Genomic DNA, 14,284 nt, shown 5'->3' on the forward strand with positions numbered 1-14,284 from the left:
TTCTCCTTGGAAGAGATAACTAACTATAGGCCAAATTGAAATTACTGTCCTTGCTCATTGTCACCAGATGCAGCAGACAGCCCAAATCCCTAGACTGAGTTCTGACATCCTTAGGTAGAGGTCAAAAATCACAGTTCATTTCACTCCCTTCCCACCCAGAGGCTTTCGCTGAGATTTCCTTATTTTTCTTTTGGAGCTTGAGGGCCGGTATCAGTTGTGCTATTAAAAACCATAAGTTTGATCAAGTGTGGTGGTGCACATCTTTAATCCCAGAAATCTGGAGTCAGAGTCTGGAGGATCTCTGTGAGTTCAAAGCCAGCCTGGTCTACAGAGTGAGTTCCAGGGGTTACACTGAGAAACCCTGGCAGGTGGGAGGGGACTATAAAATTAAATCTGTTAGTCAAATATAAACTGTTTTCTTCTTTTGCTTTGTTTTGAGATTTTAATATAATTACATCATTTCCCCCCTTCCCTTTTCTTCTTCCAAATGATCCTATGTATGTTCCTTGTTCTCTTTCAAATTAATGGCCTCTTTTTTTTCTAATTGTTGTTAGATGTGTTATGTTTACAAATTATTTTTACAAAGCCCATGGCCTAGCTCTGCTTGGTTTTCTAAAAGCCAATTAGAATGTGTAAAAAATTTCTCTGTCACTTAACTGTCAAACACTAGAATTGTTACAATGGAGTAAAGAACAAGAAATCCGTGCTGTGGGGCTGGAGACGCGGCTCAGAGGTTAGAAACACCTTGCTGCTCTGTCCCGGACCAGATATCAGTTCCTAGCACTCAGCTCAGGCAGCTCAGACACACCCTGTAACTCCAGCTTCAGGGGTTCTACCACCCTCCTCTGGCTTCTGCAGAACTTGCACATGTGTATACATACAAACATAAAGACACACACAAGTAAAAATAAAATAAATATATCTTTAAAAGAAATACATGCTGAATGAACATCACAGAGAAAAATACTTGATAATTTTTTAAAGATTTATTTTTATTTTATAAAAATATGAGTATTTTTGCGCCTGTGTATGTATGCTTACCACATACATGGAGTGCTCTCAGAGGTCAGAGGTGGGCACTGGATACCCTGTCATTAGATATCCTGTCATTGGATGTAAGCCACCACGTGGGTGCTGGGAATCAAACACTGGTCCTCTACAAGGGTAACAAGTGCTTTTAACCACTGGACCATCTCTCTAGCCCTTGGGCTTTACTTCTGAAATAAAGTACTTGACTAATGGTGGGACCAATCCCCTCACAAGACAGCCAAGACCACATGAAAGGCCAGTGTTGGGGGTTTGATCCTCACCTGAACCCAGGCAAGTTCTAGCCTCAGTTTCCTGTTGTACAATATGGAGATGGTAGATTTGCTTTGAGAAATAAAGAAACTTGTGTGTTTCAGCAGTGCCCAGTGTACTGGACCTGTGTTAGAACTCAATTGAATACTTGATCCTTCTGTGCTTGTTTCTACTCTCACCTCAGCAGAGTTAGTACCCAAGCAAACTAGCAGCCATGGCCTCGGCTCATCGAGTCTTATCATGTGCCATATATATGCACAGTGTCATCTGTTTAATACTTAGGGCATCCTACGTGGTTCTGCCTGTCATAAATACCATCGTAGATAAAGTAAAGCCATTGGGAAATCAATAAACCTGACCAGGACCTTCCAAGTAGAGCAGTGGCTCTCTGGGATCAGAACCTGCATGCTGCAGGATTGAGAACTGCCATTGGCCCGTTCTGTCTTCCTTTAGTTAATGGTCAGTTACAAGGGTAAAGACAGGAGGAGCCTTGTGTATTGTTGGCATCAAATACCTTGTATTTCACAGTTGAGAAATCTAAACCCTGAAGAAGTTGAGCTGGTTGCCAAGGGCTGGTTAGGTCAGAGCCAAAACTAGAATCTTGGACAGGCTTCTTCTCTGTGCAAGCCGTATATGTTGAGATAAAGGGTGAATGTTACCAGCTAAAGCTATGGAATGGCACACCGTAAAAAGAATGCATTCTGATTCTAGTTAGGAGGGAAAGATGTGCAGGAACAGGACTTAGAATATCCTCCACCAAAATAATAGTGCTTATTTGGGGGCTGGTGACAATACTCGTGGTAAAATGTTTTTGTTTTGCTTCTCTGTGGCTTTGGGGGTTTGTTGTTGTTGTTGTTGTTGTTGTTGTTGTTGGTTTGGTTTCTGGTTTGGGGTTTTGTTTTTTGTTTTTTTCCACAATGAACACAGAAGGCTTCTGTAATTAAAAAATTTGAAAAAGTTTTCAAACTTTCAGATTCAAGTAATTCAGAGAGCCTCTATGTTAGGCGCCAAGAATCACATTGGAAGCTTTTTAAATGTTCTTAGGCTGCCCCCAACCCCCACCGCCACCACCAGCAGCTCCATCCTTGGGAAGCTGTATTGACTCTGCTTTCTCTCCTGCCCCCTGGTGTTGATTAAGGCTGCCAAAGCAGCGGTCTGTTTCAACTTCAAGAGAATTTTTTTTTTTTTTTTTTAGGGAAAACATTACTCTTTCCTAGGAGAAGTCAAGGTAACCTGTAAGCTTGACATTCTGGGCCTCTCCTTCAGGCTCTGAGCTGGTTTTTACTGCCTTTCATTACAGGATTAGCAGAACTGGAGAGGAGTCCGTGTTTTTAAGTTGGGTATTGCGTCAATGAAGATGGATTAAACCAGAAGTTACGAAGAATTTTATTATTTGTGGGCTTTCTCCAAGTGTGGTTTGGCAGCGTTCAAACGTTGCTTTGTCTTGCTCATCTTCCCATAATAAATCTATCAACCAGGACTCTTTAATTGGTGCAGTGTATCCAGCATCATGCTTCGGGTTACCAGGAGTCATAAGCCATAGTCCTTTAACCTTCAGATTATTCTAGATATTTCTTTTATTTTAGGCTCAAAAAGTACCCCACAGATGAGGGCCTACTGGCTGCATGGTTTACACAGTGGGCTGTCCAAGCATTTGCTCAATATATCACCAGAAGGCTGAACTCCCTTTGTGGGAAATTCACCCTGGGTTACCAACTCATTTTCTCTCTCTCTCTCTCTCTCTCTCTCTCTCTCTCTCTCTCTCTCTCTCTCTGTGTGTGTGTGTGTGTGTGTGTGTGTGTGTGTGTGTAAGCATGCTCACAAGTGTGTGTGATATGTACATGTGTGTACACGTTCATGTTTGTACACATGTATGTAAGCGTGTACATGTATATGCAAATGTTGAATGTCTTCCTCAGCCTCCACTACCAACAATCCCCAGAGACATAGCACATTAGAGCCCCAAACTCTAGCATTCAATAAGTCCCGTGCCTCAGTTTCCCAAGTAGTTAAGACTAAAAGCACACACTACCAACAAAATAAATTTTTTTTTTTTTTTAAGTCTCCTGGATTATCTTCAACAAAATTGGACATCTGAGTGCTACAAAATGAGACGAGCAATGGATAAAATACAATCTGCCTCTGGGAAGGTGTATCATTCAGGGTTCTCTAGAGTCACAGAACTAATGGAATGTCTCTCTATATTGAGGAAATTTATTGTGATGACTTACAGTCTGTAGTCCAACTCCCAACAATGGGCAGCTGTGAATGGGAAGTCCAAGAATCTAATAATTGCTCAGTCCCACGAGGCTAGTTGTTTCAGCTGGTCTTCTGTAGAAGTGGATTCCAACAGATGTGCTGGCAAGTAAGTGCAAGCAGGTGAATAAGAGTGGGTCTTCCTTCTTCTAATGTCCTTATGTAGGCCTCCAGCAGAAGGTATGGCCCAGATGTGTACCACCTAGATCTAGGACTTGCTTTGTCCGGGCTGACTCACAGATCTCCTTGCCTCAGTCTCCTGGGATTAAAGGTGTGTACTACCTTGCCACCAGCCTATAGCATATAGGTTTTAACAACGACCCATGCTAAATCCAGCTAGGCACCGGCATTAGCGGTCTCACCCACCCCCATAGCCAGCCCCAAACAGCCATCTGCCCTGGTTCCCAGGTCAGCCTGCTGCCAAACCACTCCCGTCTTCCTAGGCTATCCACCCCCTGTGGCTAGCCTGCAGAAAGCCAGCTACCACTCGCTCAGATCCCCTTAGCCCCATAAAATGATAACACTAGAGACTTGTAATATACCAGCCAAATTTATAACAATGAATCTCTAGCCCCAAAATGCCCTTGCAAAGAACACGAAACTCAATTGATATAAATACAAGCTGCACACCTAGATTGAACAAATGTACCCTATATTACTCTATTGTCCATCTCTGAAATCCCTGGTTACTTATGATTCCTTCAGGCCACATGGTTCTGGTTCATCTTCTTCCTCCATTTTCCTCTGTCCTCTGTCTCTTCTCTTCTTCCTCTGTCCACTCTCTAAAACTTCCAGCTCTGCCTTCCCCTTCCACTGCCCAATCACAGGCTCTAGCCTTATATGACCAATTAAGATTTCACCTGACCTCACCTGAGTACGGGCACCCCTCTTGAAGGAGCAGATAACACAAACAGCAATCCACAACACAGGCCTAAGCTTTCTTTTCATGGCCATTATGCCTCAAGATCTCCATGCCAGAAATTTGTGTCTTCCAGCTTCATGATCTAGATCACAGGTGAGCCCTCCAGTTCTAGATTGCAGTTCATTCCAGATATAGTCAAGATGACAACCAGGAATAACCATTACAGAAGGGGTCATTCTCTCCTCTTGATGGTGACATCAAACTCTGTGATGTCTCTGTAGTCACTCAAGGGTAAAGGTGAATAAAAGTGTTGAGTTACAGAGGGCCTGAAAAGTAACAACTGAATCATGATGAAGGACCTTTAAATGTCACTACGAGTGAGTGAGTACATGTGTGTATGTGTGAGTGCACACATGTGAGCATGAATGTGCATACACATGTGTGCATATGAGTGTGACTGTGTATGTGACTCTGTGTGTGTATGTGTGTAACTGTATGTGTGACTATGTATGTGGGACTCTGCATGTATGTGAGTATGTGTGACTCTGGATTTGTGACTCTGTGTGTGTGTGTATGTGTGTGTGTGTGTATACCCTGACACCTGAGTAGACATCAGAGGATACTTGCAGAAGTTGGTTCTCTCTTTCTGCTATGTGGGTTCCAAGGATCAAACTCAGGTCCTCAGGCCTGGTGGCAAGTGCTTTTACCCACTGAGCCGTCTTGCCAACCCTTTAAAGACTTTAATGTGACCACCTGGGAGATGAAAGAGGGATAGAGTCCTTCAGGGAAAGAAATAGAAATTAGGGAAAATGTAACTGAATTCACAGGAAGCATCAAAAGAAAAATCAAAGTGGTTTTCTGAAATATTCAAAATACTATTCTGAAAAAGAATAAGAAGGAGGTATTTTAGCTCTATCGCCTTAAATTATGCTACAGAGTTTTACAAGATGATATTGGTACCCAAATACAGAATTAGCAGTGAGAGGAAAGAATACATAAATGTACATACTTACGTATCAGAATTTCCTATAGGCTTCTAGAGGACATTTCTACTAAGGAGAGGGGGAATGGATTGTTCAATAAATGGTCAGCTGACAAGCCTTGGAGTGGGGATTAGAAAGATATGTACAATAAATCACTTTCATTCCCTGTGGAGAGGAGCCAAAATGGTTTGATGGCATAACAACATGTATAAATAAGACATGTCAGTAGGAAAGTCTTAGTCTGTTCTATGTTGCTATAACAAATTGCCAGATATATAATATACTCGTAATAAATAAATTTGTAGTCTGTAAAGAAATTTACTTGGCTCTTAATTCTGGTAACCAGAAAGTTCAAATAGAACGCACAGGACTCTGGCAAAGGCCAGCTTTGAACTGCGCTACAACATAGCAGAGGGTCCTGTAGGGGAACAGAGTTGAGAGCAGACAGAAGAGCACACAGAGGCAACAGATCACACAGCAGAGGATGACAAGAGACAGAGGGGAGGGTGGGGAAATAAGCGCCTCTCTTATGTAACCAGCTCTGCCAAGAACTAGTCCACCCATTTTTTAAAATTAAAAAAAAAAAAAAAATCTACCCGATTCTAGAGATCAGCTTAGCATCAGTCTCTTCAGAGGTTTAACCTCTTAAAGGTCTGACAATTTTCAATACAAGTTTGACACAGTTGTCCTGGCTCCACCCACCCTGGGCACTGCAATGTTGGTGACATAGAGAATTTCTACTTTAATTCACAACTTTGGAACGAGGGGGAAAGGACTGAACGGGAGTGGGATTTTGATTTCTTCCATGATGTAGCCACCATTAAGTCGTTCATGGCCTAGAAATAATCCTCCATCTGTATTCATTCAAACAACCACAATTCAATTCAGATTTACACACACACACACACACACACACACACACACACACACCACTCTGGATTCTAAGTATTTTTTAAAATTATGTTTTATTTAAATCTGTAATTAAAATTTTTTTATTTCCTTCTTTTAAAAAAAAAGTTCCAGCCAACCAGGTGTGATGGCACACACCTTTAATCCCAGCACTCAGGAGGCAGAGGCAGGCAGATCTCTGTGAGTTCAAGGTCAGCCTAGTCTACATAGTGAGTTCCAGGACAGCTAGGACTACATAGTGAGACACTGTCTCAAAAAAAAAAAAAAAAAAAAAAAAAAAAGAAACGAAATTCCTAGGTGAATGCCTCACTCAGTGCCTATCAGAGACATTTCCTCTGGCGACAGATGGGAGTTAACACAGAGCCCTGAAGCCGAGCAGTAGGCAGAGAGTGAGAGACTTTAGAACACTCAGTCCTAAATGAGATGTCTTCATCAAACCTCTCCTAGCAGGGCTCAGGGATCCATGTGGAAGAGGACACAGAAAGACTTCAAGAACCAGAGGGGTTGTATGGCACCAAGGAAATAGTCTCCTCCAGACACAACAGGACTGACACAGGTATGAACTCACAGCTGCTGTGGCAGCATGCACCGGGCCTGCACAGGTTCAAGCCAGATGAGGCTCCAGCATCAAGAGAGGGAAATGGGCATGAGGTCATACCCTGTCTTAGTTACTGTTCTACTGCTGTGAGGAGACATCATGACCAAGGCAACTTACAAAAGAAAGCATTTAACTGGGGGGTTGCTTGTAGTTCCAGAGGATTCGTCCATCAATCCATCAAGCATGACAGGGAACTTGGTGGCAGGCAGGCATGGTGCTGGAGCGGTAGCCGAGAGTTCACATCTGATCTGCAAGTGACACAGCCTTTTAAAACTTCCAAGCCTGCTCCTAGTGACACTTCTATGCCAAAAGGCCACACCCACTGACCCTTCCTAAATTGTCCACCAACTAGTAACCAGACTTTCAAATATACGAGCCTGTTCTGATTCTCACTCAAACCACCACATATACCCTAACCAAGAAGCTATCTGCAATCAATACCCAAACTTAGTTTTCTCCAATAGAGTGTCACTGGGTATGTCAACCACACTCCAGAGAAGCACTCATGTCCAGGAATAAGGTGGCCAACACAAAGGAGATCAATTTTATAGGCTTTTATTTTTTTTTTGCATTTAGACAATTTTTTTGTCTCACTGGTTTTTCATTTGTTTTGATTTTTTTTATTCTGTGTTTTCATGTGGTATTTTGTTTTGTTGCTTGATTTTTGGAAGATAGAGAGAGAAAGAGCATAAATTTGGGTGGGGAGGATCTGGGAAGAGTTGAGAAAGGTTAAAACATAATCAAAATATAATGAATTAATCTTTTTTTTAATTAAAAATAAGTTCTCTCTGAGGATAGGTGGAAAGAAGAGAGTGTGGGAGTTAATATGATCAAAGTACATGATATATTTAAATAAAAACATATTCATGAAACTTATAATCATATTTTTAAAGGTTAAAAAAAAAGTATTAGAACAAAGACTGGCTCTGTTTGGTGCAGGAGGATTGAAGGTAAATCCCCGTTTCCTCCCCTCTCATCAGACAAAGACCTTCATGGTTGGTCATGCTGTGTGGGCCTAAGCTATCCACACTGCCTAGTACATGCTGCCTTTACTGTCTAGGCAGCTAGTCACACTGCTGGTTTGACATGTTTCATTCAGTCTCTATGTCCTGTGACATCAAATTCTGCTGCTTTGCTTTAAGTACGAAGAGCCCATGAGACGTGGCAGTTGTCTTTGTAACCAGGCCACTTTATTTACCGGGCCCATAGTGTCCAGTACACAGGCTCTCTGTTTTATAGCCTAACATCTGGACTCAGCTCTGAACTTTGACTAGTGGAAGGGTTTCGAAACACCTTCAGCAGAAGCAAGCCCACCCACTCCTAAGGTCCTGCAGGTCCTTTAAATATGACAAAACTCACCCCCCCCCCAAAGCTGCCCCTTCATACTCAGAAATGACACACCACCCTACCCACTTTGTAACTAGAATTGGGTGTTGTCTCCATAAACCTCGGGGAGAAAGAGTGGATCTAGTCTAGGCCAGAGCCCATGTCAGAGAATGGTTTCTGCTTGTTTGCTGCTCACCAAGGATGTAGTGGAAAGTTCCAGCACAGGAGCCTGGAAAAGCCAAGCAACTTTCCAGATCCCACAGAGTCAACTATTTGCAGTAGGGCTTTAATATTTGTTTAAAATGTAATAAATCTTCTAGAATGTCACCCTGAACTTTAAAAACTCCTCAAAGCAAACTTTCTTCAAGTGTTGTGCTCTGTTAGCTAAGTATTGGCTTTTTTTTTTTTTTTTTGTAAATGAGGAACTGTTAAACATTTTGGGGTTTTATTTTGGAGGGGAGTTGTTTGTTTATTTGTTTGTTTTTCTGAGACAGGGTCTCTTCTATGCAGCCTTAGCTGTTCTTGAACTCACTACGTAGACCAGGCTAGCTTCAAGCTCACAGAGATCTACCTTCCTCTGCCTCCCAAGTGCTGAGATTGAAGGCCTGTGCTACCACACCCTACTGTAACTCTTACACTTTTAAATCACTTAGTAAAGTTAGGAGTGATCTGAGAGCCACCTCTTGCCCTCACTTTCCCAGTCAAAACAGGTCAGTCACCTCCTGGAGTCACAAGTGGCATTGTGGCACAACAGAGCGCTTGGTCTGGCTTTCTGAGTGTGTTGTTGAGCTTGTCAGAGCTCAGACAATTGGTAGTTGAAAGATTTTCATTATGAAAAAGAACAGAAGGAAGAGAATTCACACTACTAAGAACAAATTATGTACCCAGCATGTTAGATCCTTTTACACATCTAATGATATTCCTGCTAGCTATAATATAATATGATTATAATATAGTGTTCGTTTTTAATTAATTTTGCCTTGTTTGTTTAGCTTTCTGAGGCAGGGGCTCAAGTTTCCCAGGTTGGCCCAGAATTTGCCACACAGCTGAAGATGACCTTGAACTCCTGATCCTCCTGTCTCTTCCTCACAAGCCCTGGGATTACAGGCATGCACCACCCTGCCTGGCTATAACTCTCACTTCAAATTAAATGGTATTACTCTTGGGAAATTACCCAAAAACCTCTAAGTCAGTGTGATGGTTTGAAAACGCTTGGCCCAGGGAGTGACATTATTAGGAAGTCTGGCTTTTGTTGGAGGAGGTGTAGTCTTGTTGGAAGAAGTGTGTCATTATGGGGGTGGGCTTTGAGACCCTCTTCTAGCGACCTGAGGGAGTCAGTCTTCTCCTGTCTGTCTTTGAATCAAGATGTAGAACATCTGCCTGGACACTGCCATGCTCCTGCCTTGATGATAATGGACTGGACCCCTGAACCTGTAAACCAGCTCCAATTAAATGTTGTCCTTTATAAGAGTTGCTTTGGTCATGGTGTCTGTTCACAGCAATGGAAACCCTTACTAACAGTCAACATATCACAGAGAAATTTGCACATTCATGTTTGCAATTGCACTACTCACAATACCCCATGTCTTAGGGCTTCTACTGCTGTGATAAAACACCAAAGAGCAAGTTGGGAAGGAAAGGGTTTATTCAGCTTACACTCCCACACTGCTATTCATCACAAAAGGAAATCAGGACAGGAACTCTAGCAAGGCAGGAACCTGGAGGCAGGAGCTGATGCAGAGGCCACTGAGGGATACTGCTTTACTGGATTGCTTCCCCTAGCTTACTCAGCCTGCTTTCTTGTAGAACCCAGGACCACCAGTCCAGGGTGGGACCACCTACAATAGGCAGGTTGATCACTAATTGAAAAAAATGCCTTATAGCTGGATCTCATGGAGGCATTTCCTCAACTGAGGCTCCTTCCTCTCTGATTTGGAAGCTTGTGTCAAGTTGACACACAAAGCAGGCCAATAAACCCAGAAAATGTAACTAGCTAGATGTCATAAGCAGATGATCGGACAGTACATATGCACAGTAGAATTTTATGTAGCCACAAGGGAAAATGAAATCATGACATCTCCAGAAAAACGGACGGAATCGGAGATCATGAAGTTAATCAAAATAAGCTAGACTCAGAAAGACAGACACTGTCTATTTCTCCTCGTGTGTTAAATCTGAATTTTAAATTATAGATGTGTCTATATGCATGTATTTATGTGTATCCACGTGCATGTACATTTATGGTTCATGAGACTAAAAGGGGGATCCTTGGAAGTCAGGAGCAGATTTTAAGGTAGGAAATTAAGAGAGACCAATGGGATTCATATAACAGGAAAGCAGGAGAAAGAAAAAAAACGGCATGCCAATAAACCGGTTTTGGAAACCCAAGGACTTCCTCGTGTTTTGGGGCCAAGCCGTGAGGAACCATGGAGAGGCCTTCAGTGAGCAGCCAGGCCTAACTTCCAGCTGGAGGAACCCAGGGCGTTCCCAGCCGACTACATACATCGTGGGGGTGTGAGGAACCCTGCAGTTCCCCAGCCTTTTTTACCTACAAGTCCCTTCCTCTTTCCTCGTTGCTACGCAGTTAGAAAAGTACAGTCTTACACATCATCTTCATCTTATCTTTCTCTCTTACATTATTTATCTTTTTTCTCAACAAAAAACATGTGTGGATTCATCTGTGTCAGAGACATGACCTTGCAGGCAAGCTTGGCTGTTAGGAGCATTGGTATCCTTCTACTCTGAATTTTAAGTTTGTGAGTAGGCTTTTGGGTTGGGATAACAGCTACGCTAGCAGGAGTTAGCAGAAGTCTGGTACTTTCTGTTCATTTGTAAGCTGTCCTAAGCTGTCTCAAGGTACCTTTAAAAAACAAATGAACAGATTTTATTTCTGACAATAATGAAACCCGTTGTTTTGCATAATAACTAAAGATAGTTTTAAAAATAAGTCAGACTGAGGAAAATAAAATAATAGAATAAATAGCATTAAGTTAACAAGAGCAAGAAGCTGTTGCTTAATGCAGAAAGGAAGATGACGTATGATCACTTCTTCTGGTCTTGCTTACACCCTGCCCCGCCTCCAAATTCAAAGTTTGAGTATTATTTACTGAACAAATCTTCTCCATGGTTGATATTGGAAGAGGTTATCATTTTGCAAAATCCAAACAGAAAAGCAAGGTTCTGTTAGAAGGGACCAGAGTCAGCACTTGAGCAATGGCATCTCATGTGTGATTGGCTGTATCAGTGTGACAAATGTCCTTACAGCCTTTATTCTGCTTAATCTTTGTTAAAACCCTGTGAAGCCACTCATGATTCCATTCTGTCAGTGGAAAATGAGACTCAGTCAAACTGAATCACTGTGAAGAGAGTCTCAGAAAGTAAGTGGACAGAATCAGCTTTTGAAGTCACTACCCAACTTCACGTGTACGTTAGCTAAGTGGTTCACAAATACTGTGCTAGGACAGAGTGTGAGCAGTCTGCTGGCCACTTGTCTCTCCACGTTCACTCTGTCTCTAAGTCTGCCTGCTTTTACTACCTTGCTCTTCCCCATCTATCTTAAATTGAGTGCTCACAACCAACAAATAGCTCTGACCACAAAATCCAGTAGTAGCGACCCCAAACTAAACCTACCAAAACTAGACAAGGAATAACATAATACCTGTGCTCAAATACAGTCTCTCACCTGGAGAGTCCTCTCTCCATTTACTTTTCTGAGGTCCATCTTAGAAGTCATTTCTTCAGGAATCCCTGTATGTCCTCCCCAACTTCAGTGACCTTCTCTGTGGTTTCCATAAGATTCTTTTGAATTTCTTGTCATGTCATGTAGCATCAACTTGGATAAAAATCTGCCTTGTGTTTGTCTTCCCTGATAGACTGTATGCTCTTTGATAGCAAGGACAATGCCTTATTCATCTGACTATCTCCAACACCGGACACCATGTCTATCTAGTACACATGCCCACTGGGTGAACCAGATGCATTAAATATGACTATAGATGCTGGCTTCCGGATCCTTCGTAGATAACTGAGAAGATGATATTGAACTGAGATGAATGCTGTGCATCGGCAGGTGGGAAGAACATGAATTGTCAAAAGATGCTTTGAGAAAGGCTAGAGAGGAATGGGGAACCCCCCCAAAAAAAAGTTCCTAAATAAAGATAGTGCACCATTAGTTTGGCAGGCAAGAGGAAAGGTTATTTCAAAAGTACCACAAAGCAGTGCCAATCGAACCACCCAATGAACCAGACTTGGAAGCCCCAGCAAAAGTACAAGCTGTCCTAGGACATGGTAGATCTGTTTTCAGGTCACAAGCCAGTCCCCAGGACTGGGACCAGTGGAGACTTGGGTTTCTCTAGGCAATCGATTATTGGGGATTCTCTTAGTATATTTAAAAGGCCTTCTCATCCTCTGATGGTTGTTTGCTACTTCTGTCTGTTGTCCAACTTCTCCTCTTCTTCATTGGCTTCCAAATCTCTTTCCTCCTCTTTCTTCCAGCATCTCCATTTGCACCTTCACCTCATTGTTTGTGTAAGGTCACCATTAGCTTTCGAACCTACACAATGCACAGCTCTAATTGTAGAAAGCACATAAGTCAAATGAGCGCTTGCCCTGACGTGCTATGGTCTCTTGTTTCTGCTGTTCCCTCTCCTGGGAAGTCCTTCACCTTATCTATCCTTAAAGGTCCAGCTCAAATGTCCACTGCTAAATGTCCCAGTTCCTAGTAACAGAGACAGAATGCCCTGTTCTCTTCTCTGTACTTTAGAAATGAATTTGTTTAGACAACTAGAACAGCTTCTGTAGCACCCAGTGATTTTCTTTTATTTACATAACTGTCTCCTCTATTAAACTATGAACTCTTGAGGACAGGTACCAAATATCACCCATTTCCACATTCCTTACATTCATAATGCTGCAACATTGGAGACACTCAGAAGAGATTTTCTTATGTATCTTGTATTCTAAGCCAAGCACCGTGGCCCATGCTTGTAATCCCAGCACTTGGAAAGCTAAGGCCTTCCCTAGTTAGTTCTGGGCCAGTCTGGAGTACAGAGTAAAACCCTGTCTCAGAAGAAAAGAAGCTGAAAGAGATAGGAGGAGAGAAGAGAAAAGGACTAAGAAATATCTCATTTGAAAACTACTTTCTTTATAAGCATGAAAACCTGAGTTTAATCATTAGGAAAGCCCAGGCATGGTAGCATGAATGGAGAATGCCAGAACTAGGGGGACACTGTCAGATACATCCCTGGAGCTCATTGGCCAACCAGCCTAGCCTTCTTGGCAAGTTCACCTGGAGAATAACATCCAGTGTTTCCCTTTGGCTTCCACATGAATGTGCACACAAATAGGTATATGCAAACATGCATCCTCTATTCTTTTTGTTTGTTTGTTTGTTTGTTTTTCTTTTTTGCATCCTCTATTCTTATTGTTTACTGTGGTCTCTAAACAAGAGACTATTTTTAGTCTTAATTGAAGACTATTATTTAGCAAATAGTTATACCATTAATTAATATGAAATTTCCATACATGCGTCAAAAGACAACTACAAGGTGTCCTGAGGAACATGACCTAAATGGAGGGAAATCAGGGAAAGCTCCTAGCATGAGTACTCGATGCTCAGGCTGAAATTAGGTGAAAAGAGAGCATCAGCCAGGTAAAGGGGCAAGTATGCAAGATCAAAAGGATTACTGCACTTGAAGTGCAGGGTGGCTTGGAAGAACCATGCAAGGGCCTGACCTAGACTTCCAAGTGGTTCTCCAAATGTTCCATTTATACAGTGTACTTTCTGCCTAGGGGGCCTCACTCACACTAAGTGTCTTGTTCTTAAGTGTCTCCTAACTTTTGGATTCTGAGTTTGGTTAATGGCCTGAGAGCAGAGGGTGAGAAGGAGAATAAAATTGAAGAATTTATTCCCCAGCTTCCATGTTGATAGATGGCTGAGGTTGACTTCTCCCTTCTACTCAAGGCCCTGACTTCCATCAGAGGACCTTCACCATGGAGCAACTCCACAGCCTCTGCAATGGCTCCTCTGTGCCTCGCCTTTAACACTTGTGG

The sequence above is a fragment of the Arvicanthis niloticus genome, chromosome 1 (genome assembly GCF_011762505.2).
Source record: "Arvicanthis niloticus isolate mArvNil1 chromosome 1, mArvNil1.pat.X, whole genome shotgun sequence".
Taxonomy (NCBI): Eukaryota; Metazoa; Chordata; class Mammalia; order Rodentia; family Muridae; genus Arvicanthis; species Arvicanthis niloticus.